Source organism: Lithobates pipiens, unplaced genomic scaffold (assembly GCF_037356315.1).
Source record: "Lithobates pipiens isolate NorthernLeopardFrog02 unplaced genomic scaffold, aLitPip1_a1.2 Scaffold_18, whole genome shotgun sequence".
In the NCBI taxonomy this organism is placed as follows: domain Eukaryota; kingdom Metazoa; phylum Chordata; class Amphibia; order Anura; family Ranidae; genus Lithobates; species Lithobates pipiens.
In genome coordinates this window covers 580,786,152-580,814,133 of record NW_027507758.1, presented here as the reverse complement: position 1 = coordinate 580,814,133, position 27,982 = coordinate 580,786,152, and the positions used below count along the sequence as shown (strand labels likewise).

Genomic DNA, 27,982 nt, shown 5'->3' with positions numbered 1-27,982 from the left:
AGCACTCACACCGCCTAGTACATTCTCGACAAGAAACACCTTGTGCCTTGATGCACTCCACGGGGCTGGAAATTGGGGGAGAGCGCTGCAAACACAAAGAGCCCATAATTGCATTGGCCGGGAATCGAACCCGGGCCTCCCGCGTGGCAGGCGAGAATTCTACCACTGAACCACCAATGCTCCACGCCGGGCCACTTGCCACCACCCTCGCTCAGCTGGTCTAGGAGAGTCCAGCTCTCGCCCACGCTTGACTTGGGATTCGCTGGTCGAAAATCAATGGAAACGCCTAGTCGTCTACATTGTGACTTTGCCACATGGACCCACTCCCCGTGGGAATCGCTGGCAAACTACATCCACATGTGGTTGTTGAGGTTGGTCAGCGACAAGAGCAGAGTGGCGCAGCGGAAGCGTGCTGGGCCCATAACCCAGAGGTCGATGGATCGAAACCATCCTCTGCTACGTTGCCTTTTTCTATGCCAATCGATATTTGCTTGCGTGCGGGCCCAAAGGCCTTTCTTTCGCACACAAAGAGAAGTTGAACCTGATTCAGGTGATTCAACGAGTCCAAAGCTCTCAGCGTAAGCATGGCACTGGCACCTTTTGCGCTAATGAAATATTGTCTCTTGGCCATGGAGGCCTGCTCGTGCTTTGTTTACTAGATTGCTTTTGTCCAACACTGCCTACGTGACTTTGGCTGAAGCCACAGTTGCCACCACAAAAACGTGGCAACGCCTTGGCACGCGTTATGAGGAGGACTCCGGCTTCCCATGTTGCTCACGGCGCTCGGTTCCAAGCTTCAACATCAAACACAAAAGCAAGGTGTCTCCTGGCAAATCAGGAAAGCTGCATTTGGAGAATGCGGGCATCGATCCCGCTACCTCTCGCATGCTAAGCGAGCGCTCTACCATTTGAGCTAATCCCCCTTTGCTTGAGGTTGTTGCTTGTGCTATGGCTGATCCCTGTCCTCTCCTGGGCTATGTGTAAACTATAGGCAGTTTTGCTAAATCCACAACTTGCTCTGGCCGCTAGACACCAGGAGAGCCACTCCCCCAAGACCTTGGACAACTGAGCCCCTTCTGAAGTATGGCCCCATGGGTTTCAATGATGTCATTGGGAGAAGGTGGTTTCAAAAAGCACTCACACCGCCTAATACATTCTCGACAAGAAACACCTTGTGCCTTGAGGCATTCCATGGGGCTGGAAATTGGGGGAGAGAGCTACAAACACCAAGAGCCCATAATTGCATTGGCCGGGAATCGAACCCGGGCCTCCCGCGTGGCAGGCGAGAATTCTACCACTGAACCACCAATGCTCCACGCCGGGCCAGGCGCCACCACCCTCGCTCAGCTGGCCTAGGAGAGTCCAGCTCTCGCCCACGCTTGACTTGGGATTCGCTTGTCGAAATCCATGAGGATGGCCAGCGACAAGAGCAGAGTGGCGCAGCGGAAGCGTGCTGGGCCCATAACCCAGAGGTCGATGGATCGAAACCATCCTCTGCTACGTTGCCTTTTCCTATGCCAATCGATATTTGCTTGCGGGCCCAAAGGCCTTTCTTTCGCACACAAAGAGAAGTTGAACCTGATTCAGGTGATTCAACGAGTCCAAAGCTCTCAGCGTAAGCATGGCACTGGCACCTTTCCCCCTAATGGAATATTGTCTCTTGGCCATGGAAGCCTGGTCGTGCTTTCTTTAATTGATTGCTTTTGTCCAATACTGCCTACGTGACTTTGGCTGAAGCCACAGATGCCACCACAAAAACGTGGCAATGCCTTGGCACATGTTATGAGGAGCACTCCGGCTTCCCATGTTGCTCACGGCGCTCGGTTCCAAGCTTCAACATCAAACACAAAAGCAAGGTGCCTCCCGTGAAACCAGGAAAGCTGCGTTTGGAGAATGCGGGCATCGATCCCGCTACCTCTCGCATGCAAAGCGAGCGCTCTGCCACTTGAGCTAATCCCCCTTTGCTCGAGTGTGTTGCTTGCGCTATGGCTGATCCCTGTCCTCTCCTGGGCTATGTGTAAAATATAGTCAGTTTTGCGAAATCCACAACCTGCTCTGGCCGCTAGACACCAGGAGAGCCACCCGCTTTCCTAGCGTAGAAGGTTTGCACCCCCCTTTTTTTTCCCTCCTACGACCTTTGACAACTGAGCCCCTTCAGAGGTATGGCCCCATGGGTTTCAATGATGTAATTGGGAGAAGGCTGGTTTCAAAAAGCACTCACACCGCCTAGTACATTCTCGACAAGAAACACCTTGTGCCTTGATGCACTCCACGGGGCTGGAAATTGGGGGAGAGCGCTGCAAACACAAAGAGCCCATAATTGCATTGGCCGGGAATCGAACCCGGGCCTCCCGCGTGGCAGGCGAGAATTCTACCACTGAACCACCAATGCTCCACGCCGGGCCACTTGCCACCACCCTCGCTCAGCTGGTCTAGGAGAGTCCAGCTCTCGCCCACGCTTGACTTGGGATTCGCTGGTCGAAAATCAATGGAAACGCCTAGTCGTCTACATTGTGACTTTGCCACATGGACCCACTCCCCGTGGGAATCGCTGGCAAACTACATCCACATGTGGTTGTTGAGGTTGGTCAGCGACAAGAGCAGAGTGGCGCAGCGGAAGCGTGCTGGGCCCATAACCCAGAGGTCGATGGATCGAAACCATCCTCTGCTACGTTGCCCTTTCCTATGCCAATCGATATTTGCTTGCGTGCGGGCCCAAAGGCCTTTCTTTCGCACACAAAGAGAAGTTGAACCTGATTCAGGTGATTCAACGAGTCCAAAGCTCTCAGCGTAAGCATGGCACTGGCACCTTTTGCGCTAATGAAATATTGTCTCTTGGCCATGGAGGCCTGCTCGTGCTTTGTTTACTAGATTGCTTTTGTCCAACACTGCCTACGTGACTTTGGCTGAAGCCACAGTTGCCACCACAAAAACGTGGCAACGCCTTGGCACGCGTTATGAGGAGGACTCCGGCTTCCCATGTTGCTCACGGCGCTCGGTTCCAAGCTTCAACATCAAACACAAAAGCAAGGTGTCTCCTGGCAAATCAGGAAAGCTGCATTTGGAGAATGCGGGCATCGATCCCGCTACCTCTCGCATGCTAAGCGAGCGCTCTACCATTTGAGCTAATCCCCCTTTGCTTGAGGTTGTTGCTTGTGCTATGGCTGATCCCTGTCCTCTCCTGGGCTATGTGTAAACTATAGGCAGTTTTGCTAAATCCACAACTTGCTCTGGCCGCTAGACACCAGGAGAGCCACTCCCCCAAGACCTTGGACAACTGAGCCCCTTCTGAAGTATGGCCCCATGGGTTTCAATGATGTCATTGGGAGAAGGTGGTTTCAAAAAGCACTCACACCGCCTAATACATTCTCGACAAGAAACACCTTGTGCCTTGAGGCATTCCATGGGGCTGGAAATTGGGGGAGAGAGCTACAAACACCAAGAGCCCATAATTGCATTGGCCGGGAATCGAACCCGGGCCTCCCGCGTGGCAGGCGAGAATTCTACCACTGAACCACCAATGCTCCACGCCGGGCCAGGCGCCACCACCCTCGCTCAGCTGGCCTAGGAGAGTCCAGCTCTCGCCCACGCTTGACTTGGGATTCGCTTGTCGAAATCCATGAGGATGGCCAGCGACAAGAGCAGAGTGGCGCAGCGGAAGCGTGCTGGGCCCATAACCCAGAGGTCGATGGATCGAAACCATCCTCTGCTACGTTGCCTTTTCCTATGCCAATCGATATTTGCTTGCGGGCCCAAAGGCCTTTCTTTCGCACACAAAGAGAAGTTGAACCTGATTCAGGTGATTCAACGAGTCCAAAGCTCTCAGCGTAAGCATGGCACTGGCACCTTTCCCCCTAATGGAATATTGTCTCTTGGCCATGGAAGCCTGGTCGTGCTTTCTTTAATTGATTGCTTTTGTCCAATACTGCCTACGTGACTTTGGCTGAAGCCACAGATGCCACCACAAAAACGTGGCAATGCCTTGGCACATGTTATGAGGAGCACTCCGGCTTCCCATGTTGCTCACGGCGCTCGGTTCCAAGCTTCAACATCAAACACAAAAGCAAGGTGCCTCCCGTGAAACCAGGAAAGCTGCGTTTGGAGAATGCGGGCATCGATCCCGCTACCTCTCGCATGCAAAGCGAGCGCTCTGCCACTTGAGCTAATCCCCCTTTGCTCGAGTGTGTTGCTTGCGCTATGGCTGATCCCTGTCCTCTCCTGGGCTATGTGTAAAATATAGTCAGTTTTGCGAAATCCACAACCTGCTCTGGCCGCTAGACACCAGGAGAGCCACACGCTTTCCTAGCGTAGAAGGTTTGCACCCCCCTTTTTTTTCCCTCCTACGACCTTTGACAACTGAGCCCCTTCAGAGGTATGGCCCCATGGGTTTCAATGATGTAATTGGGAGAAGGCTGGTTTCAAAAAGCACTCACACCGCCTAGTACATTCTCGACAAGAAACACCTTGTGCCTTGATGCACTCCACGGGGCTGGAAATTGGGGGAGAGCGCTGCAAACACAAAGAGCCCATAATTGCATTGGCCGGGAATCGAACCCGGGCCTCCCGCGTGGCAGGCGAGAATTCTACCACTGAACCACCAATGCTCCACGCCGGGCCACTTGCCACCACCCTCGCTCAGCTGGTCTAGGAGAGTCCAGCTCTCGCCCACGCTTGACTTGGGATTCGCTGGTCGAAAATCAATGGAAACGCCTAGTCGTCTACATTGTGACTTTGCCACATGGACCCACTCCCCGTGGGAATCGCTGGCAAACTACATCCACATGTGGTTGTTGAGGTTGGTCAGCGACAAGAGCAGAGTGGCGCAGCGGAAGCGTGCTGGGCCCATAACCCAGAGGTCGATGGATCGAAACCATCCTCTGCTACGTTGCCCTTTCCTATGCCAATCGATATTTGCTTGCGTGCGGGCCCAAAGGCCTTTCTTTCGCACACAAAGAGAAGTTGAACCTGATTCAGGTGATTCAACGAGTCCAAAGCTCTCAGCGTAAGCATGGCACTAGCACCTTTTGCGCTAATGAAATATTGTCTCTTGGCCATGGAGGCCTGCTCGTGCTTTGTTTACTAGATTGCTTTTGTCCAACACTGCCTACGTGACTTTGGCTGAAGCCACAGTTGCCACCACAAAAACGTGGCAACGCCTTGGCACGCGTTATGAGGAGGACTCCGGCTTCCCATGTTGCTCACGGCGCTCGGTTCCAAGCTTCAACATCAAACACAAAAGCAAGGTGTCTCCTGGCAAATCAGGAAAGCTGCATTTGGAGAATGCGGGCATCGATCCCGCTACCTCTCGCATGCTAAGCGAGCGCTCTACCATTTGAGCTAATCCCCCTTTGCTTGAGGTTGTTGCTTGTGCTATGGCTGATCCCTGTCCTCTCCTGGGCTATGTGTAAACTATAGGCAGTTTTGCTAAATCCACAACTTGCTCTGGCCGCTAGACACCAGGAGAGCCACTCCCCCAAGACCTTGGACAACTGAGCCCCTTCTGAAGTATGGCCCCATGGGTTTCAATGATGTCATTGGGAGAAGGTGGTTTCAAAAAGCACTCACACCGCCTAATACATTCTCGACAAGAAACACCTTGTGCCTTGAGGCATTCCATGGGGCTGGAAATTGGGGGAGAGAGCTACAAACACCAAGAGCCCATAATTGCATTGGCCGGGAATCGAACCCGGGCCTCCCGCGTGGCAGGCGAGAATTCTACCACTGAACCACCAATGCTCCACGCTGGGCCAGGCGCCACCACCCTCGCTCAGCTGGCCTAGGAGAGTCCAGCTCTCGCCCACGCTTGACTTGGGATTCGCTTGTCGAAATCCATGAGGAAGGCCAGCGACAAGAGCAGAGTGGCGCAGCGGAAGCGTGCTGGGCCCATAACCCAGAGGTCGATGGATCGAAACCATCCTCTGCTACGTTGCCTTTTCCTATGCCAATCGATATTTGCTTGCGGGCCCAAAGGCCTTTCTTTCGCACACAAAGAGAAGTTGAACCTGATTCAGGTGATTCAACGAGTCCAAAGCTCTCAGCGTAAGCATGGCACTGGCACCTTTCCCCCTAATGGAATATTGTCTCTTGGCCATGGAAGCCTGGTCGTGCTTTCTTTAATTGATTGCTTTTGTCCAATACTGCCTACGTGACTTTGGCTGAAGCCACAGATGCCACCACAAAAACGTGGCAATGCCTTGGCACATGTTATGAGGAGCACTCCGGCTTCCCATGTTGCTCACGGCGCTCGGTTCCAAGCTTCAACATCAAACACAAAAGCAAGGTGCCTCCCGTGAAACCAGGAAAGCTGCGTTTGGAGAATGCGGGCATCGATCCCGCTACCTCTCGCATGCAAAGCGAGCGCTCTGCCACTTGAGCTAATCCCCCTTTGCTCGAGTGTGTTGCTTGCGCTATGGCTGATCCCTGTCCTCTCCTGGGCTATGTGTAAAATATAGTCAGTTTTGCGAAATCCACAACCTGCTCTGGCCGCTAGACACCAGGAGAGCCACCCGCTTTCCTAGCGTAGAAGGTTTGCACCCCCCTTTTTTTTCCCTCCTACGACCTTTGACAACTGAGCCCCTTCAGAGGTATGGCCCCATGGGTTTCAATGATGTAATTGGGAGAAGGCTGGTTTCAAAAAGCACTCACACCGCCTAGTACATTCTCGACAAGAAACACCTTGTGCCTTGATGCACTCCACAGGGCTGGAAATTGGGGGAGAGCGCTGCAAACACAAAGAGCCCATAATTGCATTGGCCGGGAATCGAACCCGGGCCTCCCGCGTGGCAGGCGAGAATTCTACCACTTAACCACCAATGCTCCACGCCGGGCCACTTGCCACCACCCTCGCTCAGCTGGTCTAGGAGAGTCCAGCTCTCGCCCACGCTTGACTTGGGATTCGCTGGTCGAAAATCAATGGAAACGCCTAGTCGTCTACATTGTGACTTTGCCACATGGACCCACTCCCCGTGGGAATCGCTGGCAAACTACATCCACATGTGGTTGTTGAGGTTGGTCAGCGACAAGAGCAGAGTGGCGCAGCGGAAGCGTGCTGGGCCCATAACCCAGAGGTTGATGGATCGAAACCATCCTCTGCTACGTTGCCCTTTCCTATGCCAATCGATATTTGCTTGCGTGCGGGCCCAAAGGCCTTTCTTTCGCACACAAAGAGAAGTTGAACCTGATTCAGGTGATTCAACGAGTCCAAAGCTCTCAGCGTAAGCATGGCACTGGCACCTTTTGCGCTAATGAAATATTGTCTCTTGGCCATGGAGGCCTGCTCGTGCTTTGTTTACTAGATTGCTTTTGTCCAACACTGCCTACGTGACTTTGGCTGAAGCCACAGTTGCCACCACAAAAACGTGGCAACGCCTTGGCACGCGTTATGAGGAGGACTCCGGCTTCCCATGTTGCTCACGGCGCTCGGTTCCAAGCTTCAACATCAAACACAAAAGCAAGGTGTCTCCTGGCAAATCAGGAAAGCTGCATTTGGAGAATGCGGGCATCGATCCCGCTACCTCTCGCATGCTAAGCGAGCGCTCTACCATTTGAGCTAATCCCCCTTTGCTTGAGGTTGTTGCTTGTGCTATGGCTGATCCCTGTCCTCTCCTGGGCTATGTGTAAACTATAGGCAGTTTTGCTAAATCCACAACTTGCTCTGGCCGCTAGACACCAGGAGAGCCACTCCCCCAAGACCTTGGACAACTGAGCCCCTTCTGAAGTATGGCCCCATGGGTTTCAATGATGTCATTGGGAGAAGGTGGTTTCAAAAAGCACTCACACCGCCTAATACATTCTCGACAAGAAACACCTTGTGCCTTGAGGCATTCCATGGGGCTGGAAATTGGGGGAGAGAGCTACAAACACCAAGAGCCCATAATTGCATTGGCCGGGAATCGAACCCGGGCCTCCCGCGTGGCAGGCGAGAATTCTACCACTGAACCACCAATGCTCCACGCCGGGCCAGGCGCCACCACCCTCGCTCAGCTGGCCTAGGAGAGTCCAGCTCTCGCCCACGCTTGACTTGGGATTCGCTTGTCGAAATCCATGAGGATGGCCAGCGACAAGAGCAGAGTGGCGCAGCGGAAGCGTGCTGGGCCCATAACCCAGAGGTCGATGGATCGAAACCATCCTCTGCTACGTTGCCTTTTCCTATGCCAATCGATATTTGCTTGCGGGCCCAAAGGCCTTTCTTTCGCACACAAAGAGAAGTTGAACCTGATTCAGGTGATTCAACGAGTCCAAAGCTCTCAGCGTAAGCATGGCACTGGCACCTTTCCCCCTAATGGAATATTGTCTCTTGGCCATGGAAGCCTGGTCGTGCTTTCTTTAATTGATTGCTTTTGTCCAATACTGCCTACGTGACTTTGGCTGAAGCCACAGATGCCACCACAAAAACGTGGCAATGCCTTGGCACATGTTATGAGGAGCACTCCGGCTTCCCATGTTGCTCACGGCGCTCGGTTCCAAGCTTCAACATCAAACACAAAAGCAAGGTGCCTCCCGTGAAACCAGGAAAGCTGCGTTTGGAGAATGCGGGCATCGATCCCGCTACCTCTCGCATGCAAAGCGAGCGCTCTGCCACTTGAGCTAATCCCCCTTTGCTCGAGTGTGTTGCTTGCGCTATGGCTGATCCCTGTCCTCTCCTGGGCTATGTGTAAAATATAGTCAGTTTTGCGAAATCCACAACCTGCTCTGGCCGCTAGACACCAGGAGAGCCACCCGCTTTCCTAGCGTAGAAGGTTTGCACCCCCCTTTTTTTTCCCTCCTACGACCTTTGACAACTGAGCCCCTTCAGAGGTATGGCCCCATGGGTTTCAATGATGTAATTGGGAGAAGGCTGGTTTCAAAAAGCACTCACACCGCCTAGTACATTCTCGACAAGAAACACCTTGTGCCTTGATGCACTCCACGGGGCTGGAAATTGGGGGAGAGCGCTGCAAACACAAAGAGCCCATAATTGCATTGGCCGGGAATCGAACCCGGGCCTCCCGCGTGGCAGGCGAGAATTCTACCACTGAACCACCAATGCTCCACGCCGGGCCACTTGCCACCACCCTCGCTCAGCTGGTCTAGGAGAGTCCAGCTCTCGCCCACGCTTGACTTGGGATTCGCTGGTCGAAAATCAATGGAAACGCCTAGTCGTCTACATTGTGACTTTGCCACATGGACCCACTCCCCGTGGGAATCGCTGGCAAACTACATCCACATGTGGTTGTTGAGGTTGGTCAGCGACAAGAGCAGAGTGGCGCAGCGGAAGCGTGCTGGGCCCATAACCCAGAGGTCGATGGATCGAAACCATCCTCTGCTACGTTGCCCTTTCCTATGCCAATCGATATTTGCTTGCGTGCGGGCCCAAAGGCCTTTCTTTCGCACACAAAGAGAAGTTGAACCTGATTCAGGTGATTCAACGAGTCCAAAGCTCTCAGCGTAAGCATGGCACTAGCACCTTTTGCGCTAATGAAATATTGTCTCTTGGCCATGGAGGCCTGCTCGTGCTTTGTTTACTAGATTGCTTTTGTCCAACACTGCCTACGTGACTTTGGCTGAAGCCACAGTTGCCACCACAAAAACGTGGCAACGCCTTGGCACGCGTTATGAGGAGGACTCCGGCTTCCCATGTTGCTCACGGCGCTCGGTTCCAAGCTTCAACATCAAACACAAAAGCAAGGTGTCTCCTGGCAAATCAGGAAAGCTGCATTTGGAGAATGCGGGCATCGATCCCGCTACCTCTCGCATGCTAAGCGAGCGCTCTACCATTTGAGCTAATCCCCCTTTGCTTGAGGTTGTTGCTTGTGCTATGGCTGATCCCTGTCCTCTCCTGGGCTATGTGTAAACTATAGGCAGTTTTGCTAAATCCACAACTTGCTCTGGCCGCTAGACACCAGGAGAGCCACTCCCCCAAGACCTTGGACAACTGAGCCCCTTCTGAAGTATGGCCCCATGGGTTTCAATGATGTCATTGGGAGAAGGTGGTTTCAAAAAGCACTCACACCGCCTAATACATTCTCGACAAGAAACACCTTGTGCCTTGAGGCATTCCATGGGGCTGGAAATTGGGGGAGAGAGCTACAAACACCAAGAGCCCATAATTGCATTGGCCGGGAATCGAACCCGGGCCTCCCGCGTGGCAGGCGAGAATTCTACCACTGAACCACCAATGCTCCACGCCGGGCCAGGCGCCACCACCCTCGCTCAGCTGGCCTAGGAGAGTCCAGCTCTCGCCCACGCTTGACTTGGGATTCGCTTGTCGAAATCCATGAGGAAGGCCAGCGACAAGAGCAGAGTGGCGCAGCGGAAGCGTGCTGGGCCCATAACCCAGAGGTCGATGGATCGAAACCATCCTCTGCTACGTTGCCTTTTCCTATGCCAATCGATATTTGCTTGCGGGCCCAAAGGCCTTTCTTTCGCACACAAAGAGAAGTTGAACCTGATTCAGGTGATTCAACGAGTCCAAAGCTCTCAGCGTAAGCATGGCACTGGCACCTTTCCCCCTAATGGAATATTGTCTCTTGGCCATGGAAGCCTGGTCGTGCTTTCTTTAATTGATTGCTTTTGTCCAATACTGCCTACGTGACTTTGGCTGAAGCCACAGATGCCACCACAAAAACGTGGCAATGCCTTGGCACATGTTATGAGGAGCACTCCGGCTTCCCATGTTGCTCACGGCGCTCGGTTCCAAGCTTCAACATCAAACACAAAAGCAAGGTGCCTCCCGTGAAACCAGGAAAGCTGCGTTTGGAGAATGCGGGCATCGATCCCGCTACCTCTCGCATGCAAAGCGAGCGCTCTGCCACTTGAGCTAATCCCCCTTTGCTCGAGTGTGTTGCTTGCGCTATGGCTGATCCCTGTCCTCTCCTGGGCTATGTGTAAAATATAGTCAGTTTTGCGAAATCCACAACCTGCTCTGGCCGCTAGACACCAGGAGAGCCACCCGCTTTCCTAGCGTAGAAGGTTTGCACCCCCCTTTTTTTTCCCTCCTACGACCTTTGACAACTGAGCCCCTTCAGAGGTATGGCCCCATGGGTTTCAATGATGTAATTGGGAGAAGGCTGGTTTCAAAAAGCACTCACACCGCCTAGTACATTCTCGACAAGAAACACCTTGTGCCTTGATGCACTCCACAGGGCTGGAAATTGGGGGAGAGCGCTGCAAACACAAAGAGCCCATAATTGCATTGGCCGGGAATCGAACCCGGGCCTCCCGCGTGGCAGGCGAGAATTCTACCACTTAACCACCAATGCTCCACGCCGGGCCACTTGCCACCACCCTCGCTCAGCTGGTCTAGGAGAGTCCAGCTCTCGCCCACGCTTGACTTGGGATTCGCTGGTCGAAAATCAATGGAAACGCCTAGTCGTCTACATTGTGACTTTGCCACATGGACCCACTCCCCGTGGGAATCGCTGGCAAACTACATCCACATGTGGTTGTTGAGGTTGGTCAGCGACAAGAGCAGAGTGGCGCAGCGGAAGCGTGCTGGGCCCATAACCCAGAGGTCGATGGATCGAAACCATCCTCTGCTACGTTGCCCTTTCCTATGCCAATCGATATTTGCTTGCGTGCGGGCCCAAAGGCCTTTCTTTCGCACACAAAGAGAAGTTGAACCTGATTCAGGTGATTCAACGAGTCCAAAGCTCTCAGCGTAAGCATGGCACTGGCACCTTTTGCGCTAATGAAATATTGTCTCTTGGCCATGGAGGCCTGCTCGTGCTTTGTTTACTAGATTGCTTTTGTCCAACACTGCCTACGTGACTTTGGCTGAAGCCACAGTTGCCACCACAAAAACGTGGCAACGCCTTGGCACGCGTTATGAGGAGGACTCCGGCTTCCCATGTTGCTCACGGCGCTCGGTTCCAAGCTTCAACATCAAACACAAAAGCAAGGTGTCTCCTGGCAAATCAGGAAAGCTGCATTTGGAGAATGCGGGCATCGATCCCACTACCTCTCGCATGCTAAGCGAGCGCTCTACCATTTGAGCTAATCCCCCTTTGCTTGAGGTTGTTGCTTGTGCTATGGCTGATCCCTGTCCTCTCCTGGGCTATGTGTAAACTATAGGCAGTTTTGCTAAATCCACAACTTGCTCTGGCCGCTAGACACCAGGAGAGCCACTCCCCCAAGACCTTGGACAACTGAGCCCCTTCTGAAGTATGGCCCCATGGGTTTCAATGATGTCATTGGGAGAAGGTGGTTTCAAAAAGCACTCACACCGCCTAATACATTCTCGACAAGAAACACCTTGTGCCTTGAGGCATTCCATGGGGCTGGAAATTGGGGGAGAGAGCTACAAACACCAAGAGCCCATAATTGCATTGGCCGGGAATCGAACCCGGGCCTCCCGCGTGGCAGGCGAGAATTCTACCACTGAACCACCAATGCTCCACGCCGGGCCAGGCGCCACCACCCTCGCTCAGCTGGCCTAGGAGAGTCCAGCTCTCGCCCACGCTTGACTTGGGATTCGCTTGTCGAAATCCATGAGGATGGTCAGCGACAAGAGCAGAGTGGCGCAGCGGAAGCGTGCTGGGCCCATAACCCAGAGGTCGATGGATCGAAACCATCCTCTGCTACGTTGCCTTTTCCTATGCCAATCGATATTTGCTTGCGGGCCCAAAGGCCTTTCTTTCGCACACAAAGAGAAGTTGAACCTGATTCAGGTGATTCAACGAGTCCAAAGCTCTCAGCGTAAGCATGGCACTGGCACCTTTCCCCCTAATGGAATATTGTCTCTTGGCCATGGAAGCCTGGTCGTGCTTTCTTTAATTGATTGCTTTTGTCCAATACTGCCTACGTGACTTTGGCTGAAGCCACAGATGCCACCACAAAAACGTGGCAATGCCTTGGCACATGTTATGAGGAGCACTCCGGCTTCCCATGTTGCTCACGGCGCTCGGTTCCAAGCTTCAACATCAAACACAAAAGCAAGGTGCCTCCCGTGAAACCAGGAAAGCTGCGTTTGGAGAATGCGGGCATCGATCCCGCTACCTCTCGCATGCAAAGCGAGCGCTCTGCCACTTGAGCTAATCCCCCTTTGCTCGAGTGTGTTGCTTGCGCTATGGCTGATCCCTGTCCTCTCCTGGGCTATGTGTAAAATATAGTCAGTTTTGCGAAATCCACAACCTGCTCTGGCCGCTAGACACCAGGAGAGCCACCCGCTTTCCTAGCGTAGAAGGTTTGCACCCCCCTTTTTTTTCCCTCCTACGACCTTTGACAACTGAGCCCCTTCAGAGGTATGGCCCCATGGGTTTCAATGATGTAATTGGGAGAAGGCTGGTTTCAAAAAGCACTCACACCGCCTAGTACATTCTCGACAAGAAACACCTTGTGCCTTGATGCACTCCACGGGGCTGGAAATTGGGGGAGAGCGCTGCAAACACAAAGAGCCCATAATTGCATTGGCCGGGAATCGAACCCGGGCCTCCCGCGTGGCAGGCGAGAATTCTACCACTGAACCACCAATGCTCCACGCCGGGCCACTTGCCACCACCCTCGCTCAGCTGGTCTAGGAGAGTCCAGCTCTCGCCCACGCTTGACTTGGGATTCGCTGGTCGAAAATCAATGGAAACGCCTAGTCGTCTACATTGTGACTTTGCCACATGGACCCACTCCCCGTGGGAATCGCTGGCAAACTACATCCACATGTGGTTGTTGAGGTTGGTCAGCGACAAGAGCAGAGTGGCGCAGCGGAAGCGTGCTGGGCCCATAACCCAGAGGTCGATGGATCGAAACCATCCTCTGCTACGTTGCCCTTTCCTATGCCAATCGATATTTGCTTGCGTGCGGGCCCAAAGGCCTTTCTTTCGCACACAAAGAGAAGTTGAACCTGATTCAGGTGATTCAACGAGTCCAAAGCTCTCAGCGTAAGCATGGCACTGGCACCTTTTGCGCTAATGAAATATTGTCTCTTGGCCATGGAGGCCTGCTCGTGCTTTGTTTACTAGATTGCTTTTGTCCAACACTGCCTACGTGACTTTGGCTGAAGCCACAGTTGCCACCACAAAAACGTGGCAACGCCTTGGCACGCGTTATGAGGAGGACTCCGGCTTCCCATGTTGCTCACGGCGCTCGGTTCCAAGCTTCAACATCAAACACAAAAGCAAGGTGTCTCCTGGCAAATCAGGAAAGCTGCATTTGGAGAATGCGGGCATCGATCCCGCTACCTCTCGCATGCTAAGCGAGCGCTCTACCATTTGAGCTAATCCCCCTTTGCTTGAGGTTGTTGCTTGAGGTTGTTGCTTGTGCTATGGCTGATCCCTGTCCTCTCCTGGGCTATGTGTAAACTATAGGCAGTTTTGCTAAATCCACAACTTGCTCTGGCCGCTAGACACCAGGAGAGCCACTCCCCCAAGACCTTGGACAACTGAGCCCCTTCTGAAGTATGGCCCCATGGGTTTCAATGATGTCATTGGGAGAAGGTGGTTTCAAAAAGCACTCACACCGCCTAATACATTCTCGACAAGAAACACCTTGTGCCTTGAGGCATTCCATGGGGCTGGAAATTGGGGGAGAGAGCTACAAACACCAAGAGCCCATAATTGCATTGGCCGGGAATCGAACCCGGGCCTCCCGCGTGGCAGGCGAGAATTCTACCACTGAACCACCAATGCTCCACGCCGGGCCAGGCGCCACCACCCTCGCTCAGCTGGCCTAGGAGAGTCCAGCTCTCGCCCACGCTTGACTTGGGATTCGCTTGTCGAAATCCATGAGGATGGCCAGCGACAAGAGCAGAGTGGCGCAGCGGAAGCGTGCTGGGCCCATAACCCAGAGGTCGATGGATCGAAACCATCCTCTGCTACGTTGCCTTTTCCTATGCCAATCGATATTTGCTTGCGGGCCCAAAGGCCTTTCTTTCGCACACAAAGAGAAGTTGAACCTGATTCAGGTGATTCAACGAGTCCAAAGCTCTCAGCGTAAGCATGGCACTGGCACCTTTCCCCCTAATGGAATATTGTCTCTTGGCCATGGAAGCCTGGTCGTGCTTTCTTTAATTGATTGCTTTTGTCCAATACTGCCTACGTGACTTTGGCTGAAGCCACAGATGCCACCACAAAAACGTGGCAATGCCTTGGCACATGTTATGAGGAGCACTCCAGCTTCCCATGTTGCTCACGGCGCTCGGTTCCAAGCTTCAACATCAAACACAAAAGCAAGGTGCCTCCCGTGAAACCAGGAAAGCTGCGTTTGGAGAATGCGGGCATCGATCCCGCTACCTCTCGCATGCAAAGCGAGCGCTCTGCCACTTGAGCTAATCCCCCTTTGCTCGAGTGTGTTGCTTGCGCTATGGCTGATCCCTGTCCTCTCCTGGGCTATGTGTAAAATATAGTCAGTTTTGCGAAATCCACAACCTGCTCTGGCCGCTAGACACCAGGAGAGCCACCCGCTTTCCTAGCGTAGAAGGTTTGCACCCCCCTTTTTTTTCCCTCCTACGACCTTTGACAACTGAGCCCCTTCAGAGGTATGGCCCCATGGGTTTCAATGATGTAATTGGGAGAAGGCTGGTTTCAAAAAGCACTCACACCGCCTAGTACATTCTCGACAAGAAACACCTTGTGCCTTGATGCACTCCACGGGGCTGGAAATTGGGGGAGAGCGCTGCAAACACAAAGAGCCCATAATTGCATTGGCCGGGAATCGAACCCGGGCCTCCCGCGTGGCAGGCGAGAATTCTACCACTGAACCACCAATGCTCCACGCCGGGCCACTTGCCACCACCCTCGCTCAGCTGGTCTAGGAGAGTCCAGCTCTCGCCCACGCTTGACTTGGGATTCGCTGGTCGAAAATCAATGGAAACGCCTAGTCGTCTACATTGTGACTTTGCCACATGGACCCACTCCCCGTGGGAATCGCTGGCAAACTACATCCACATGTGGTTGTTGAGGTTGGTCAGCGACAAGAGCAGAGTGGCGCAGCGGAAGCGTGCTGGGCCCATAACCCAGAGGTCGATGGATCGAAACCATCCTCTGCTACGTTGCCCTTTCCTATGCCAATCGATATTTGCTTGCGTGCGGGCCCAAAGGCCTTTCTTTCGCACACAAAGAGAAGTTGAACCTGATTCAGGTGATTCAACGAGTCCAAAGCTCTCAGCGTAAGCATGGCACTGGCACCTTTTGCGCTAATGAAATATTGTCTCTTGGCCATGGAGGCCTGCTCGTGCTTTGTTTACTAGATTGCTTTTGTCCAACACTGCCTACGTGACTTTGGCTGAAGCCACAGTTGCCACCACAAAAACGTGGCAACGCCTTGGCACGCGTTATGAGGAGGACTCCGGCTTCCCATGTTGCTCACGGCGCTCGGTTCCAAGCTTCAACATCAAACACAAAAGCAAGGTGTCTCCTGGCAAATCAGGAAAGCTGCATTTGGAGAATGCGGGCATCGATCCCGCTACCTCTCGCATGCTAAGCGAGCGCTCTACCATTTGAGCTAATCCCCCTTTGCTTGAGGTTGTTGCTTGTGCTATGGCTGATCCCTGTCCTCTCCTGGGCTATGTGTAAACTATAGGCAGTTTTGCTAAATCCACAACTTGCTCTGGCCGCTAGACACCAGGAGAGCCACTCCCCCAAGACCTTGGACAACTGAGCCCCTTCTGAAGTATGGCCCCATGGGTTTCAATGATGTCATTGGGAGAAGGTGGTTTCAAAAAGCACTCACACCGCCTAATACATTCTCGACAAGAAACACCTTGTGCCTTGAGGCATTCCATGGGGCTGGAAATTGGGGGAGAGAGCTACAAACACCAAGAGCCCATAATTGCATTGGCCGGGAATCGAACCCGGGCCTCCCGCGTGGCAGGCGAGAATTCTACCACTGAACCACCAATGCTCCACGCCGGGCCAGGCGCCACCACCCTCGCTCAGCTGGCCTAGGAGAGTCCAGCTCTCGCCCACGCTTGACTTGGGATTCGCTTGTCGAAATCCATGAGGATGGCCAGCGACAAGAGCAGAGTGGCGCAGCGGAAGCGTGCTGGGCCCATAACCCAGAGGTCGATGGATCGAAACCATCCTCTGCTACGTTGCCTTTTCCTATGCCAATCGATATTTGCTTGCGGGCCCAAAGGCCTTTCTTTCGCACACAAAGAGAAGTTGAACCTGATTCAGGTGATTCAACGAGTCCAAAGCTCTCAGCGTAAGCATGGCACTGGCACCTTTCCCCCTAATGGAATATTGTCTCTTGGCCATGGAAGCCTGGTCGTGCTTTCTTTAATTGATTGTTTTTGTCCAATACTGCCTACGTGACTTTGGCTGAAGCCACAGATGCCACCACAAAAACGTGGCAATGCCTTGGCACATGTTATGAGGAGCACTCCGGCTTCCCATGTTGCTCACGGCGCTCGGTTCCAAGCTTCAACATCAAACACAAAAGCAAGGTGCCTCCCGTGAAACCAGGAAAGCTGCGTTTGGAGAATGCGGGCATCGATCCCGCTACCTCTCGCATGCAAAGCAAGCGCTCTGCCACTTGAGCTAATCCCCCTTTGCTCGAGTGTGTTGCTTGCGCTATGGCTGATCCCTGTCCTCTCCTGGGCTATGTGTAAAATATAGTCAGTTTTGCGAAATCCACAACCTGCTCTGGCCGCTAGACACCAGGAGAGCCACCCGCTTTCCTAGCGTAGAAGGTTTGCACCCCCCTTTTTTTTCCCTCCTACGACCTTTGACAACTGAGCCCCTTCAGAGGTATGGCCCCATGGGTTTCAATGATGTAATTGGGAGAAGGCTGGTTTCAAAAAGCACTCACACCGCCTAGTACATTCTCGACAAGAAACACCTTGTGCCTTGATGCACTCCACGGGGCTGGAAATTGGGGGAGAGCGCTGCAAACACAAAGAGCCCATAATTGCATTGGCCGGGAATCGAACCCGGGCCTCCCGCGTGGCAGGCGAGAATTCTACCACTGAACCACCAATGCTCCACGCCGGGCCACTTGCCACCACCCTCGCTCAGCTGGTCTAGGAGAGTCCAGCTCTCGCCCACGCTTGACTTGGGATTCGCTGGTCGAAAATCAATGGAAACGCCTAGTCGTCTACATTGTGACTTTGCCACATGGACCCACTCCCCGTGGGAATCGCTGGCAAACTACATCCACATGTGGTTGTTGAGGTTGGTCAGCGACAAGAGCAGAGTGGCGCAGCGGAAGCGTGCTGGGCCCATAACCCAGAGGTCGATGGATCGAAACCATCCTCTGCTACGTTGCCCTTTCCTATGCCAATCGATATTTGCTTGCGTGCGGGCCCAAAGGCCTTTCTTTCGCACACAAAGAGAAGTTGAACCTGATTCAGGTGATTCAACGAGTCCAAAGCTCTCAGCGTAAGCATGGCACTGGCACCTTTTGCGCTAATGAAATATTGTCTCTTGGCCATGGAGGCCTGCTCGTGCTTTGTTTACTAGATTGCTTTTGTCCAACACTGCCTACGTGACTTTGGCTGAAGCCACAGTTGCCACCACAAAAACGTGGCAACGCCTTGGCACGCGTTATGAGGAGGACTCCGGCTTCCCATGTTGCTCACGGCGCTCGGTTCCAAGCTTCAACATCAAACACAAAAGCAAGGTGTCTCCTGGCAAATCAGGAAAGCTGCATTTGGAGAATGCGGGCATCGATCCCGCTACCTCTCGCATGCTAAGCGAGCGCTCTACCATTTGAGCTAATCCCCCTTTGCTTGAGGTTGTTGCTTGTGCTATGGCTGATCCCTGTCCTCTCCTGGGCTATGTGTAAACTATAGGCAGTTTTGCTAAATCCACAACTTGCTCTGGCCGCTAGACACCAGGAGAGCCACTCCCCCAAGACCTTGGACAACTGAGCCCCTTCTGAAGTATGGCCCCATGGGTTTCAATGATGTCATTGGGAGAAGGTGGTTTCAAAAAGCACTCACACCGCCTAATACATTCTCGACAAGAAACACCTTGTGCCTTGAGGCATTCCATGGGGCTGGAAATTGGGGGAGAGAGCTACAAACACCAAGAGCCCATAATTGCATTGGCCGGGAATCGAACCCGGGCCTCCCGCGTGGCAGGCGAGAATTCTACCACTGAACCACCAATGCTCCACGCCGGGCCAGGCGCCACCACCCTCGCTCAGCTGGCCTAGGAGAGTCCAGCTCTCGCCCACGCTTGACTTGGGATTCGCTTGTCGAAATCCATGAGGATGGCCAGCGACAAGAGCAGAGTGGCGCAGCGGAAGCGTGCTGGGCCCATAACCCAGAGGTCGATGGATCGAAACCATCCTCTGCTACGTTGCCTTTTCCTATGCCAATCGATATTTGCTTGCGGGCCCAAAGGCCTTTCTTTCGCACACAAAGAGAAGTTGAACCTGATTCAGGTGATTCAACGAGTCCAAAGCTCTCAGCGTAAGCATGGCACTGGCACCTTTCCCCCTAATGGAATATTGTCTCTTGGCCATGGAAGCCTGGTCGTGCTTTCTTTAATTGATTGCTTTTGTCCAATACTGCCTACGTGACTTTGGCTGAAGCCACAGATGCCACCACAAAAACGTGGCAATGCCTTGGCACATGTTATGAGGAGCACTCCGGCTTCCCATGTTGCTCACGGCGCTCGGTTCCAAGCTTCAACATCAAACACAAAAGCAAGGTGCCTCCCGTGAAACCAGGAAAGCTGCGTTTGGAGAATGCGGGCATCGATCCCGCTACCTCTCGCATGCAAAGCGAGCGCTCTGCCACTTGAGCTAATCCCCCTTTGCTCGAGTGTGTTGCTTGCGCTATGGCTGATCCCTGTCCTCTCCTGGGCTATGTGTAAAATATAGTCAGTTTTGCGAAATCCACAACCTGCTCTGGCCGCTAGACACCAGGAGAGCCACCCGCTTTCCTAGCGTAGAAGGTTTGCACCCCCCTTTTTTTTCCCTCCTACGACCTTTGACAACTGAGCCCCTTCAGAGGTATGGCCCCATGGGTTTCAATGATGTAATTGGGAGAAGGCTGGTTTCAAAAAGCACTCACACCGCCTAGTACATTCTCGACAAGAAACACCTTGTGCCTTGATGCACTCCACGGGGCTGGAAATTGGGGGAGAGCGCTGCAAACACAAAGAGCCCATAATTGCATTGGCCGGGAATCGAACCCGGGCCTCCCGCGTGGCAGGCGAGAATTCTACCACTGAACCACCAATGCTCCACGCCGGGCCACTTGCCACCACCCTCGCTCAGCTGGTCTAGGAGAGTCCAGCTCTCGCCCACGCTTGACTTGGGATTCGCTGGTCGAAAATCAATGGAAACGCCTAGTCGTCTACATTGTGACTTTGCCACATGGACCCACTCCCCGTGGGAATCGCTGGCAAACTACATCCACATGTGGTTGTTGAGGTTGGTCAGCGACAAGAGCAGAGTGGCGCAGCGGAAGCGTGCTGGGCCCATAACCCAGAGGTCGATGGATCGAAACCATCCTCTGCTACGTTGCCCTTTCCTATGCCAATCGATATTTGCTTGCGTGCGGGCCCAAAGGCCTTTCTTTCGCACACAAAGAGAAGTTGAACCTGATTCAGGTGATTCAACGAGTCCAAAGCTCTCAGCGTAAGCATGGCACTGGCACCTTTTGCGCTAATGAAATATTGTCTCTTGGCCATGGAGGCCTGCTCGTGCTTTGTTTACTAGATTGCTTTTGTCCAACACTGCCTACGTGACTTTGGCTGAAGCCACAGTTGCCACCACAAAAACGTGGCAACGCCTTGGCACGCGTTATGAGGAGGACTCCGGCTTCCCATGTTGCTCACGGCGCTCGGTTCCAAGCTTCAACATCAAACACAAAAGCAAGGTGTCTCCTGGCAAATCAGGAAAGCTGCATTTGGAGAATGCGGGCATCGATCCCGCTACCTCTCGCATGCTAAGCGAGCGCTCTACCATTTGAGCTAATCCCCCTTTGCTTGAGGTTGTTGCTTGTGCTATGGCTGATCCCTGTCCTCTCCTGGGCTATGTGTAAACTATAGGCAGTTTTGCTAAATCCACAACTTGCTCTGGCCGCTAGACACCAGGAGAGCCACTCCCCCAAGACCTTGGACAACTGAGCCCCTTCTGAAGTATGGCCCCATGGGTTTCAATGATGTCATTGGGAGAAGGTGGTTTCAAAAAGCACTCACACCGCCTAATACATTCTCGACAAGAAACACCTTGTGCCTTGAGGCATTCCATGGGGCTGGAAATTGGGGGAGAGAGCTACAAACACCAAGAGCCCATAATTGCATTGGCCGGGAATCGAACCCGGGCCTCCCGCGTGGCAGGCGAGAATTCTACCACTGAACCACCAATGCTCCACGCCGGGCCAGGCGCCACCACCCTCGCTCAGCTGGCCTAGGAGAGTCCAGCTCTCGCCCACGCTTGACTTGGGATTCGCTTGTCGAAATCCATGAGGATGGCCAGCGACAAGAGCAGAGTGGCGCAGCGGAAGCGTGCTGGGCCCATAACCCAGAGGTCGATGGATCGAAACCATCCTCTGCTACGTTGCCTTTTCCTATGCCAATCGATATTTGCTTGCGGGCCCAAAGGCCTTTCTTTCGCACACAAAGAGAAGTTGAACCTGATTCAGGTGATTCAACGAGTCCAAAGCTCTCAGCGTAAGCATGGCACTGGCACCTTTCCCCCTAATGGAATATTGTCTCTTGGCCATGGAAGCCTGGTCGTGCTTTCTTTAATTGATTGCTTTTGTCCAATACTGCCTACGTGACTTTGGCTGAAGCCACAGATGCCACCACAAAAACGTGGCAATGCCTTGGCACATGTTATGAGGAGCACTCCGGCTTCCCATGTTGCTCACGGCGCTCGGTTCCAAGCTTCAACATCAAACACAAAAGCAAGGTGCCTCCCGTGAAACCAGGAAAGCTGCGTTTGGAGAATGCGGGCATCGATCCCGCTACCTCTCGCATGCAAAGCGAGCGCTCTGCCACTTGAGCTAATCCCCCTTTGCTCGAGTGTGTTGCTTGCGCTATGGCTGATCCCTGTCCTCTCCTGGGCTATGTGTAAAATATAGTCAGTTTTGCGAAATCCACAACCTGCTCTGGCCGCTAGACACCAGGAGAGCCACCCGCTTTCCTAGCGTAGAAGGTTTGCACCCCCCTTTTTTTTCCCTCCTACGACCTTTGACAACTGAGCCCCTTCAGAGGTATGGCCCCATGGGTTTCAATGATGTAATTGGGAGAAGGCTGGTTTCAAAAAGCACTCACACCGCCTAGTACATTCTCGACAAGAAACACCTTGTGCCTTGATGCACTCCACGGGGCTGGAAATTGGGGGAGAGCGCTGCAAACACAAAGAGCCCATAATTGCATTGGCCGGGAATCGAACCCGGGCCTCCCGCGTGGCAGGCGAGAATTCTACCACTTAACCACCAATGCTCCACGCCGGGCCACTTGCCACCACCCTCGCTCAGCTGGTCTAGGAGAGTCCAGCTCTCGCCCACGCTTGACTTGGGATTCGCTGGTCGAAAATCAATGGAAACGCCTAGTCGTCTACATTGTGACTTTGCCACATGGACCCACTCCCCGTGGGAATCGCTGGCAAACTACATCCACATGTGGTTGTTGAGGTTGGTCAGCGACAAGAGCAGAGTGGCGCAGCGGAAGCGTGCTGGGCCCATAACCCAGAGGTCGATGGATCGAAACCATCCTCTGCTACGTTGCCCTTTCCTATGCCAATCGATATTTGCTTGCGTGCGGGCCCAAAGGCCTTTCTTTCGCACACAAAGAGAAGTTGAACCTGATTCAGGTGATTCAATGAGTCCAAAGCTCTCAGCGTAAGCATGGCACTGGCACCTTTTGCGCTAATGAAATATTGTCTCTTGGCCATGGAGGCCTGCTCGTGCTTTGTTTACTAGATTGCTTTTGTCCAACACTGCCTACGTGACTTTGGCTGAAGCCACAGTTGCCACCACAAAAACGTGGCAACGCCTTGGCACGCGTTATGAGGAGGACTCCGGCTTCCCATGTTGCTCACGGCGCTCGGTTCCAAGCTTCAACATCAAACACAAAAGCAAGGTGTCTCCTGGCAAATCAGGAAAGCTGCATTTGGAGAATGCAGGCATCGATCCCGCTACCTCTCGCATGCTAAGCGAGCGCTCTACCATTTGAGCTAATCCCCCTTTGCTTGAGGTTGTTGCTTGTGCTATGGCTGATCCCTGTCCTCTCCTGGGCTATGTGTAAACTATAGGCAGTTTTGCTAAATCCACAACTTGCTCTGGCCGCTAGACACCAGGAGAGCCACTCCCCCAAGACCTTGGACAACTGAGCCCCTTCTGAAGTATGGCCCCATGGGTTTCAATGATGTCATTGGGAGAAGGTGGTTTCAAAAAGCACTCACACCGCCTAATACATTCTCGACAAGAAACACCTTGTGCCTTGAGGCATTCCATGGGGCTGGAAATTGGGGGAGAGAGCTACAAACACCAAGAGCCCATAATTGCATTGGCCGGGAATCGAACCCGGGCCTCCCGCGTGGCAGGCGAGAATTCTACCACTGAACCACCAATGCTCCACGCCGGGCCAGGCGCCACCACCCTCGCTCAGCTGGCCTAGGAGAGTCCAGCTCTCGCCCACGCTTGACTTGGGATTCGCTTGTCGAAATCCATGAGGATGGCCAGCGACAAGAGCAGAGTGGCGCAGCGGAAGAGTGCTGGGCCCATAACCCAGAGGTCGATGGATCGAAACCATCCTCTGCTACGTTGCCTTTTCCTATGCCAATCGATATTTGCTTGCGGGCCCAAAGGCCTTTCTTTCGCACACAAAGAGAAGTTGAACCTGATTCAGGTGATTCAACGAGTCCAAAGCTCTCAGCGTAAGCATGGCACTGGCACCTTTCCCCCTAATGGAATATTGTCTCTTGGCCATGGAAGCCTGGTCGTGCTTTCTTTAATTGATTGCTTTTGTCCAATACTGCCTACGTGACTTTGGCTGAAGCCACAGATGCCACCACAAAAACGTGGCAATGCCTTGGCACATGTTATGAGGAGCACTCCGGCTTCCCATGTTGCTCACGGCGCTCGGTTCCAAGCTTCAACATCAAACACAAAAGCAAGGTGCCTCCCGTGAAACCAGGAAAGCTGCGTTTGGAGAATGCGGGCATCGATCCCGCTACCTCTCGCATGCAAAGCGAGCGCTCTGCCACTTGAGCTAATCCCCCTTTGCTCGAGTGTGTTGCTTGCGCTATGGCTGATCCCTGTCCTCTCCTGGGCTATGTGTAAAATATAGTCAGTTTTGCGAAATCCACAACCTGCTCTGGCCGCTAGACACCAGGAGAGCCACCCGCTTTCCTAGCGTAGAAGGTTTGCACCCCCCTTTTTTTTCCCTCCTACGACCTTTGACAACTGAGCCCCTTCAGAGGTATGGCCCCATGGGTTTCAATGATGTAATTGGGAGAAGGCTGGTTTCAAAAAGCACTCACACCGCCTAGTACATTCTCGACAAGAAACACCTTGTGCCTTGATGCACTCCACGGGGCTGGAAATTGGGGGAGAGCGCTGCAAACACAAAGAGCCCATAATTGCATTGGCCGGGAATCGAACCCGGGCCTCCCGCGTGGCAGGCGAGAATTCTACCACTGAACCACCAATGCTCCACGCCGGGCCACTTGCCACCACCCTCGCTCAGCTGGTCTAGGAGAGTCCAGCTCTCGCCCACGCTTGACTTGGGATTCGCTGGTCGAAAATCAATGGAAACGCCTAGTCGTCTACATTGTGACTTTGCCACATGGACCCACTCCCCGTGGGAATCGCTGGCAAACTACATCCACATGTGGTTGTTGAGGTTGGTCAGCGACAAGAGCAGAGTGGCGCAGCGGAAGCGTGCTGGGCCCATAACCCAGAGGTCGATGGATCGAAACCATCCTCTGCTACGTTGCCCTTTCCTATGCCAATCGATATTTGCTTGTGTGCGGGCCCAAAGGCCTTTCTTTCGCACACAAAGAGAAGTTGAACCTGATTCAGGTGATTCAACGAGTCCAAAGCTCTCAGCGTAAGCATGGCACTGGCACCTTTTGCGCTAATGAAATATTGTCTCTTGGCCATGGAGGCCTGCTCGTGCTTTGTTTACTAGATTGCTTTTGTCCAACACTGCCTACGTGACTTTGGCTGAAGCCACAGTTGCCACCACAAAAACGTGGCAACGCCTTGGCACGCGTTATGAGGAGGACTCCGGCTTCCCATGTTGCTCACGGCGCTCGGTTCCAAGCTTCAACATCAAACACAAAAGCAAGGTGTCTCCTGGCAAATCAGGAAAGCTGCATTTGGAGAATGCGGGCATCGATCCCGCTACCTCTCGCATGCTAAGCGAGCGCTCTACCATTTGAGCTAATCCCCCTTTGCTTGAGGTTGTTGCTTGTGCTATGGCTGATCCCTGTCCTCTCCTGGGCTATGTGTAAACTATAGGCAGTTTTGCTAAATCCACAACTTGCTCTGGCCGCTAGACACCAGGAGAGCCACTCCCCCAAGACCTTGGACAACTGAGCCCCTTCTGAAGTATGGCCCCATGGGTTTCAATGATGTCATTGGGAGAAGGTGGTTTCAAAAAGCACTCACACCGCCTAATACATTCTCGACAAGAAACACCTTGTGCCTTGAGGCATTCCATGGGGCTGGAAATTGGGGGAGAGAGCTACAAACACCAAGAGCCCATAATTGCATTGGCCGGGAATCGAACCCGGGCCTCCCGCGTGGCAGGCGAGAATTCTACCACTGAACCACCAATGCTCCACGCCGGGCCAGGCGCCACCACCCTCGCTCAGCTGGCCTAGGAGAGTCCAGCTCTCGCCCACGCTTGACTTGGGATTCGCTTGTCGAAATCCATGAGGATGGCCAGCGACAAGAGCAGAGTGGCGCAGCGGAAGCGTGCTGGGCCCATAACCCAGAGGTCGATGGATCGAAACCATCCTCTGCTACGTTGCCTTTTCCTATGCCAATCGATATTTGCTTGCGGGCCCAAAGGCCTTTCTTTCGCACACAAAGAGAAGTTGAACCTGATTCAGGTGATTCAACGAGTCCAAAGCTCTCAGCGTAAGCATGGCACTGGCACCTTTCCCCCTAATGGAATATTGTCTCTTGGCCATGGAAGCCTGGTCGTGCTTTCTTTAATTGATTGCTTTTGTCCAATACTGCCTACGTGACTTTGGCTGAAGCCACAGATGCCACCACAAAAACGTGGCAATGCCTTGGCACATGTTATGAGGAGCACTCCGGCTTCCCATGTTGCTCACGGCGCTCGGTTCCAAGCTTCAACATCAAACACAAAAGCAAGGTGCCTCCCGTGAAACCAGGAAAGCTGCGTTTGGAGAATGCGGGCATCGATCCCGCTACCTCTCGCATGCAAAGCGAGCGCTCTGCCACTTGAGCTAATCCCCCTTTGCTCGAGTGTGTTGCTTGCGCTATGGCTGATCCCTGTCCTCTCCTGGGCTATGTGTAAAATATAGTCAGTTTTGCGAAATCCACAACCTGCTCTGGCCGCTAGACACCAGGAGAGCCACCCGCTTTCCTAGCGTAGAAGGTTTGCACCCCCCTTTTTTTTCCCTCCTACGACCTTTGACAACTGAGCCCCTTCAGAGGTATGGCCCCATGGGTTTCAATGATGTAATTGGGAGAAGGCTGGTTTCAAAAAGCACTCACACCGCCTAGTACATTCTCGACAAGAAACACCTTGTGCCTTGATGCACTCCACGGGGCTGGAAATTGGGGGAGAGCGCTGCAAACACAAAGAGCCCATAATTGCATTGGCCGGGAATCGAACCCGGGCCTCCCGCGTGGCAGGCGAGAATTCTACCACTGAACCACCAATGCTCCACGCCGGGCCACTTGCCACCACCCTCGCTCAGCTGGTCTAGGAGAGTCCAGCTCTCGCCCACGCTTGACTTGGGATTCGCTGGTCGAAAATCAATGGAAACGCCTAGTCGTCTACATTGTGACTTTGCCACATGGACCCACTCCCCGTGGGAATCGCTGGCAAACTACATCCACATGTGGTTGTTGAGGTTGGTCAGCGACAAGAGCAGAGTGGCGCAGCGGAAGCGTGCTGGGCCCATAACCCAGAGGTCGATGGATCGAAACCATCCTCTGCTACGTTGCCCTTTCCTATGCCAATCGATATTTGCTTCCGTGCGGGCCCAAAGGCCTTTCTTTCGCACACAAAGAGAAGTTGAACCTGATTCAGGTGATTCAACGAGTCCAAAGCTCTCAGCGTAAGCATGGCACTGGCACCTTTTGCGCTAATGAAATATTGTCTCTTGGCCATGGAGGCCTGCTCGTGCTTTGTTTACTAGATTGCTTTTGTCCAACACTGCCTACGTGACTTTGGCTGAAGCCACAGTTGCCACCACAAAAACATGGCAACGCCTTGGCACGCGTTATGAGGAGGACTCCGGCTTCCCATGTTGCTCACGGCGCTCGGTTCCAAGCTTCAACATCAAACACAAAAGCAAGGTGTCTCCTGGCAAATCAGGAAAGCTGCATTTGGAGAATGCGGGCATCGATCCCGCTACCTCTCGCATGCTAAGCGAGCGCTCTACCATTTGAGCTAATCCCCCTTTGCTTGAGGTTGTTGCTTGAGGTTGTTGCTTGTGCTATGGCTGATCCCTGTCCTCTCCTGGGCTATGTGTAAACTATAGGCAGTTTTGCTAAATCCACAACTTGCTCTGGCCGCTAGACACCAGGAGAGCCACTCCCCCAAGACCTTGGACAACTGAGCCCCTTCTGAAGTATGGCCCCATGGGTTTCAATGATGTCATTGGGAGAAGGTGGTTTCAAAAAGCACTCACACCGCCTAATACATTCTCGACAAGAAACACCTTGTGCCTTGAGGCATTCCATGGGGCTGGAAATTGGGGGAGAGAGCTACAAACACCAAGAGCCCATAATTGCATTGGCTGGGAATCGAACCCGGGCCTCCCGCGTGGCAGGCGAGAATTCTACCACTGAACCACCAATGCTCCACGCCGGGCCAGGCGCCACCACCCTCGCTCAGCTGGCCTAGGAGAGTCCAGCTCTCGCCCACGCTTGACTTGGGATTCGCTTGTCGAAATCCATGAG

General features: G+C 53.4%; 44 non-coding genes across 44 annotated transcripts; all 44 read right to left on the bottom strand.

The window, feature by feature from the left end:
* Window positions 1-109: 109 nt before the first annotated feature.
* On the bottom strand, window positions 110-180 carry TRNAG-GCC (transfer RNA glycine (anticodon GCC)). The gene has a single exon. It is a non-coding gene; the product is annotated as a tRNA-Gly (tRNA).
* Window positions 181-850: 670 nt separating this feature from the next.
* On the bottom strand, window positions 851-923 carry TRNAA-AGC (transfer RNA alanine (anticodon AGC)). Its single transcript has one exon. It is a non-coding gene; the product is annotated as a tRNA-Ala (tRNA).
* Window positions 924-1,241: 318 nt separating this feature from the next.
* TRNAG-GCC (transfer RNA glycine (anticodon GCC)) lies at window positions 1,242-1,312 on the bottom strand. The gene has a single exon. It is a non-coding gene; the product is annotated as a tRNA-Gly (tRNA).
* Window positions 1,313-1,887: 575 nt separating this feature from the next.
* Window positions 1,888-1,960, bottom strand: TRNAA-UGC (transfer RNA alanine (anticodon UGC)). Its single transcript has one exon. It is a non-coding gene; the product is annotated as a tRNA-Ala (tRNA).
* A 361-nt stretch (window positions 1,961-2,321) lies between these two features.
* TRNAG-GCC (transfer RNA glycine (anticodon GCC)) lies at window positions 2,322-2,392 on the bottom strand. The gene has a single exon. It is a non-coding gene; the product is annotated as a tRNA-Gly (tRNA).
* Window positions 2,393-3,062: 670 nt separating this feature from the next.
* Window positions 3,063-3,135, bottom strand: TRNAA-AGC (transfer RNA alanine (anticodon AGC)). The gene has a single exon. It is a non-coding gene; the product is annotated as a tRNA-Ala (tRNA).
* Window positions 3,136-3,453: 318 nt separating this feature from the next.
* On the bottom strand, window positions 3,454-3,524 carry TRNAG-GCC (transfer RNA glycine (anticodon GCC)). Its single transcript has one exon. It is a non-coding gene; the product is annotated as a tRNA-Gly (tRNA).
* A 575-nt stretch (window positions 3,525-4,099) lies between these two features.
* On the bottom strand, window positions 4,100-4,172 carry TRNAA-UGC (transfer RNA alanine (anticodon UGC)). Its single transcript has one exon. It is a non-coding gene; the product is annotated as a tRNA-Ala (tRNA).
* Window positions 4,173-4,533: 361 nt separating this feature from the next.
* Window positions 4,534-4,604, bottom strand: TRNAG-GCC (transfer RNA glycine (anticodon GCC)). The gene has a single exon. It is a non-coding gene; the product is annotated as a tRNA-Gly (tRNA).
* Window positions 4,605-5,274: 670 nt separating this feature from the next.
* TRNAA-AGC (transfer RNA alanine (anticodon AGC)) lies at window positions 5,275-5,347 on the bottom strand. The gene has a single exon. It is a non-coding gene; the product is annotated as a tRNA-Ala (tRNA).
* A 318-nt stretch (window positions 5,348-5,665) lies between these two features.
* Window positions 5,666-5,736, bottom strand: TRNAG-GCC (transfer RNA glycine (anticodon GCC)). The gene has a single exon. It is a non-coding gene; the product is annotated as a tRNA-Gly (tRNA).
* A 575-nt stretch (window positions 5,737-6,311) lies between these two features.
* Window positions 6,312-6,384, bottom strand: TRNAA-UGC (transfer RNA alanine (anticodon UGC)). The gene has a single exon. It is a non-coding gene; the product is annotated as a tRNA-Ala (tRNA).
* Window positions 6,385-7,486: 1,102 nt separating this feature from the next.
* On the bottom strand, window positions 7,487-7,559 carry TRNAA-AGC (transfer RNA alanine (anticodon AGC)). The gene has a single exon. It is a non-coding gene; the product is annotated as a tRNA-Ala (tRNA).
* Window positions 7,560-7,877: 318 nt separating this feature from the next.
* Window positions 7,878-7,948, bottom strand: TRNAG-GCC (transfer RNA glycine (anticodon GCC)). The gene has a single exon. It is a non-coding gene; the product is annotated as a tRNA-Gly (tRNA).
* A 575-nt stretch (window positions 7,949-8,523) lies between these two features.
* TRNAA-UGC (transfer RNA alanine (anticodon UGC)) lies at window positions 8,524-8,596 on the bottom strand. The gene has a single exon. It is a non-coding gene; the product is annotated as a tRNA-Ala (tRNA).
* Window positions 8,597-8,957: 361 nt separating this feature from the next.
* TRNAG-GCC (transfer RNA glycine (anticodon GCC)) lies at window positions 8,958-9,028 on the bottom strand. The gene has a single exon. It is a non-coding gene; the product is annotated as a tRNA-Gly (tRNA).
* Window positions 9,029-9,698: 670 nt separating this feature from the next.
* Window positions 9,699-9,771, bottom strand: TRNAA-AGC (transfer RNA alanine (anticodon AGC)). The gene has a single exon. It is a non-coding gene; the product is annotated as a tRNA-Ala (tRNA).
* Window positions 9,772-10,089: 318 nt separating this feature from the next.
* TRNAG-GCC (transfer RNA glycine (anticodon GCC)) lies at window positions 10,090-10,160 on the bottom strand. Its single transcript has one exon. It is a non-coding gene; the product is annotated as a tRNA-Gly (tRNA).
* Window positions 10,161-10,735: 575 nt separating this feature from the next.
* TRNAA-UGC (transfer RNA alanine (anticodon UGC)) lies at window positions 10,736-10,808 on the bottom strand. Its single transcript has one exon. It is a non-coding gene; the product is annotated as a tRNA-Ala (tRNA).
* A 1,493-nt stretch (window positions 10,809-12,301) lies between these two features.
* On the bottom strand, window positions 12,302-12,372 carry TRNAG-GCC (transfer RNA glycine (anticodon GCC)). Its single transcript has one exon. It is a non-coding gene; the product is annotated as a tRNA-Gly (tRNA).
* A 575-nt stretch (window positions 12,373-12,947) lies between these two features.
* Window positions 12,948-13,020, bottom strand: TRNAA-UGC (transfer RNA alanine (anticodon UGC)). The gene has a single exon. It is a non-coding gene; the product is annotated as a tRNA-Ala (tRNA).
* Window positions 13,021-13,381: 361 nt separating this feature from the next.
* On the bottom strand, window positions 13,382-13,452 carry TRNAG-GCC (transfer RNA glycine (anticodon GCC)). The gene has a single exon. It is a non-coding gene; the product is annotated as a tRNA-Gly (tRNA).
* A 670-nt stretch (window positions 13,453-14,122) lies between these two features.
* Window positions 14,123-14,195, bottom strand: TRNAA-AGC (transfer RNA alanine (anticodon AGC)). Its single transcript has one exon. It is a non-coding gene; the product is annotated as a tRNA-Ala (tRNA).
* Window positions 14,196-14,526: 331 nt separating this feature from the next.
* TRNAG-GCC (transfer RNA glycine (anticodon GCC)) lies at window positions 14,527-14,597 on the bottom strand. The gene has a single exon. It is a non-coding gene; the product is annotated as a tRNA-Gly (tRNA).
* Window positions 14,598-15,172: 575 nt separating this feature from the next.
* Window positions 15,173-15,245, bottom strand: TRNAA-UGC (transfer RNA alanine (anticodon UGC)). Its single transcript has one exon. It is a non-coding gene; the product is annotated as a tRNA-Ala (tRNA).
* A 361-nt stretch (window positions 15,246-15,606) lies between these two features.
* TRNAG-GCC (transfer RNA glycine (anticodon GCC)) lies at window positions 15,607-15,677 on the bottom strand. Its single transcript has one exon. It is a non-coding gene; the product is annotated as a tRNA-Gly (tRNA).
* Window positions 15,678-16,347: 670 nt separating this feature from the next.
* Window positions 16,348-16,420, bottom strand: TRNAA-AGC (transfer RNA alanine (anticodon AGC)). The gene has a single exon. It is a non-coding gene; the product is annotated as a tRNA-Ala (tRNA).
* Window positions 16,421-16,738: 318 nt separating this feature from the next.
* Window positions 16,739-16,809, bottom strand: TRNAG-GCC (transfer RNA glycine (anticodon GCC)). Its single transcript has one exon. It is a non-coding gene; the product is annotated as a tRNA-Gly (tRNA).
* Window positions 16,810-17,818: 1,009 nt separating this feature from the next.
* Window positions 17,819-17,889, bottom strand: TRNAG-GCC (transfer RNA glycine (anticodon GCC)). Its single transcript has one exon. It is a non-coding gene; the product is annotated as a tRNA-Gly (tRNA).
* A 670-nt stretch (window positions 17,890-18,559) lies between these two features.
* Window positions 18,560-18,632, bottom strand: TRNAA-AGC (transfer RNA alanine (anticodon AGC)). Its single transcript has one exon. It is a non-coding gene; the product is annotated as a tRNA-Ala (tRNA).
* Window positions 18,633-18,950: 318 nt separating this feature from the next.
* Window positions 18,951-19,021, bottom strand: TRNAG-GCC (transfer RNA glycine (anticodon GCC)). The gene has a single exon. It is a non-coding gene; the product is annotated as a tRNA-Gly (tRNA).
* A 575-nt stretch (window positions 19,022-19,596) lies between these two features.
* On the bottom strand, window positions 19,597-19,669 carry TRNAA-UGC (transfer RNA alanine (anticodon UGC)). Its single transcript has one exon. It is a non-coding gene; the product is annotated as a tRNA-Ala (tRNA).
* A 361-nt stretch (window positions 19,670-20,030) lies between these two features.
* On the bottom strand, window positions 20,031-20,101 carry TRNAG-GCC (transfer RNA glycine (anticodon GCC)). Its single transcript has one exon. It is a non-coding gene; the product is annotated as a tRNA-Gly (tRNA).
* A 670-nt stretch (window positions 20,102-20,771) lies between these two features.
* TRNAA-AGC (transfer RNA alanine (anticodon AGC)) lies at window positions 20,772-20,844 on the bottom strand. Its single transcript has one exon. It is a non-coding gene; the product is annotated as a tRNA-Ala (tRNA).
* Window positions 20,845-21,162: 318 nt separating this feature from the next.
* Window positions 21,163-21,233, bottom strand: TRNAG-GCC (transfer RNA glycine (anticodon GCC)). The gene has a single exon. It is a non-coding gene; the product is annotated as a tRNA-Gly (tRNA).
* A 575-nt stretch (window positions 21,234-21,808) lies between these two features.
* On the bottom strand, window positions 21,809-21,881 carry TRNAA-UGC (transfer RNA alanine (anticodon UGC)). The gene has a single exon. It is a non-coding gene; the product is annotated as a tRNA-Ala (tRNA).
* Window positions 21,882-23,374: 1,493 nt separating this feature from the next.
* On the bottom strand, window positions 23,375-23,445 carry TRNAG-GCC (transfer RNA glycine (anticodon GCC)). The gene has a single exon. It is a non-coding gene; the product is annotated as a tRNA-Gly (tRNA).
* A 575-nt stretch (window positions 23,446-24,020) lies between these two features.
* On the bottom strand, window positions 24,021-24,093 carry TRNAA-UGC (transfer RNA alanine (anticodon UGC)). The gene has a single exon. It is a non-coding gene; the product is annotated as a tRNA-Ala (tRNA).
* A 361-nt stretch (window positions 24,094-24,454) lies between these two features.
* TRNAG-GCC (transfer RNA glycine (anticodon GCC)) lies at window positions 24,455-24,525 on the bottom strand. Its single transcript has one exon. It is a non-coding gene; the product is annotated as a tRNA-Gly (tRNA).
* Window positions 24,526-25,195: 670 nt separating this feature from the next.
* TRNAA-AGC (transfer RNA alanine (anticodon AGC)) lies at window positions 25,196-25,268 on the bottom strand. The gene has a single exon. It is a non-coding gene; the product is annotated as a tRNA-Ala (tRNA).
* Window positions 25,269-25,586: 318 nt separating this feature from the next.
* Window positions 25,587-25,657, bottom strand: TRNAG-GCC (transfer RNA glycine (anticodon GCC)). Its single transcript has one exon. It is a non-coding gene; the product is annotated as a tRNA-Gly (tRNA).
* Window positions 25,658-26,232: 575 nt separating this feature from the next.
* TRNAA-UGC (transfer RNA alanine (anticodon UGC)) lies at window positions 26,233-26,305 on the bottom strand. The gene has a single exon. It is a non-coding gene; the product is annotated as a tRNA-Ala (tRNA).
* Window positions 26,306-26,666: 361 nt separating this feature from the next.
* On the bottom strand, window positions 26,667-26,737 carry TRNAG-GCC (transfer RNA glycine (anticodon GCC)). The gene has a single exon. It is a non-coding gene; the product is annotated as a tRNA-Gly (tRNA).
* A 670-nt stretch (window positions 26,738-27,407) lies between these two features.
* On the bottom strand, window positions 27,408-27,480 carry TRNAA-AGC (transfer RNA alanine (anticodon AGC)). Its single transcript has one exon. It is a non-coding gene; the product is annotated as a tRNA-Ala (tRNA).
* Window positions 27,481-27,982: the final 502 nt, after the last annotated feature.